Consider the following 1,587-nt stretch of genomic DNA (forward strand, 5'->3'; position numbering starts at 1 on the left):
GAGAGAGAGAGAGAGAGAGAGAGAGAGAGAGAGAGAGAAAGTGCATGCAGCATTGTGCCCCGTTTTGGGTAGAATCTCTATGCAACCCTGGCTAGCTTCGAATCCTCTGTGTAGATCAGGTTGACCTTTCAGTGATATCGGTTCATCTGCTTCCTCTCAGAACTTGGGAGTGTTAGGATTAAGCATGTGTCACCATACAAAGCTTAATTCTTCAGTTTTCCCTGTTCTCAAAGCTGACCTCTGAGTGTTCGCTCCCTCTGGCGCCCTTTGGGGGTCACATGACTTGAAAGATGTCTTGGTTAGCTAATGATGTGGAAAGTCTTGTTGGGTCTGGCAGGGAGAAGAGGAGGGTTCTGTAAAAGTGAGAAGTTCTCCTCTATGTTTCCTCCCCTGCCCTTTATTTTTTAAAAGATGTGTACCCCAGCTAACTGCTGAGTTACCCAAGCATAAACATCTCTTTTTCTTTTTGTTAACTGGTTGATGGGTGGGCCGGATGCACGCAGCACAGTGTGGAGGTAAGAGGGTGGCACTCCAGAGTTGGTTCTAGCCTTCCACCTTCCAGTGCGGTCTGGGGCTGGAACTCAGGTTGGGCTTAGTGCAAGCGCTTTCTCGCAGCTCCCCACTCACTTCCCTTTCGTATGCCTTTTTCTTTCATCCTTTTTGGCTGTGTGACCTTGGATCACTGGGGACCCTTAATTAGTCTTAGCTGAGTTGAGTTTGCAGTGCTTCCCTGCCCTATGCCTGTGTGTGCTCAGTCATCTGTCACTGGAAGAACAGGGCACTGCGAGCGAGGCTTAGGCAGGTCTATTAAAGGGCAATCGTATATCTAAGTTATAACAGGGAGGGACTGAAGGCGTGAGGCTGGCTTTAGTCTTTTTGTCTCTTACGGTGCCCCCAGATAAGAGCTGCAGGTCTGTTATTCTGCCATCTGCAGGGCTGTAGGAATAGCTTGAGTTCTCAAGGCCTTGAATTAAGAGAACAGGGTATCGTTGGATGCCATCATCCTCTTGAGTGAAACGAGGGACAGGCACAGGTAGTGCCAGGAAGAGCTGTCGGTTATCAGGTATGTTGCTGAGGTCTGAGTTCCCCCACCCACAGGGAAGGATGGGCCCTCCAGGTCTTGCTAGTATTGCATTAGCTCACCAGGCGTCCTCTGTGCAGCAACTTAAAGAGGACAGACTCGACAGCACAGGAGTGTGACAAACATACGCTCCAGTATCAGCTGGGCCTGGGGGCGCTCAATAAGAACCGGTAATTCAGCACTTAGTAAGTTTGGGTACGGAGAGTGCCATGAGTTTGAGGCTTGGCTTACAGAATGAATTTGAAAATGGGTTCTAAATGGGTTAGAGTTAGACTCCATCTCAAAACCAACCATTTGGTCCTGGAGAGATAGCACAGTGCTCAAGCACGTGGGCTACAATTCCACAGGACCTAGGTTCAATTCCTAGAACCCATATGGCCAATCACACTCACCTCTAATTCCAATTCCAGAGGGACTGATACTCTTTTCTGCCTTGGTAGGCACTGCATTCGCACAGTACACAGAAATACATGCAGGCAAAGCACAGAAATACATGCAGGCAAAGC

Source organism: Grammomys surdaster, unplaced genomic scaffold (assembly GCF_004785775.1).
Source record: "Grammomys surdaster isolate TR1022 unplaced genomic scaffold, NIH_TR_1.0 396, whole genome shotgun sequence".
In the NCBI taxonomy this organism is placed as follows: Eukaryota; Metazoa; Chordata; class Mammalia; order Rodentia; family Muridae; genus Grammomys; species Grammomys surdaster.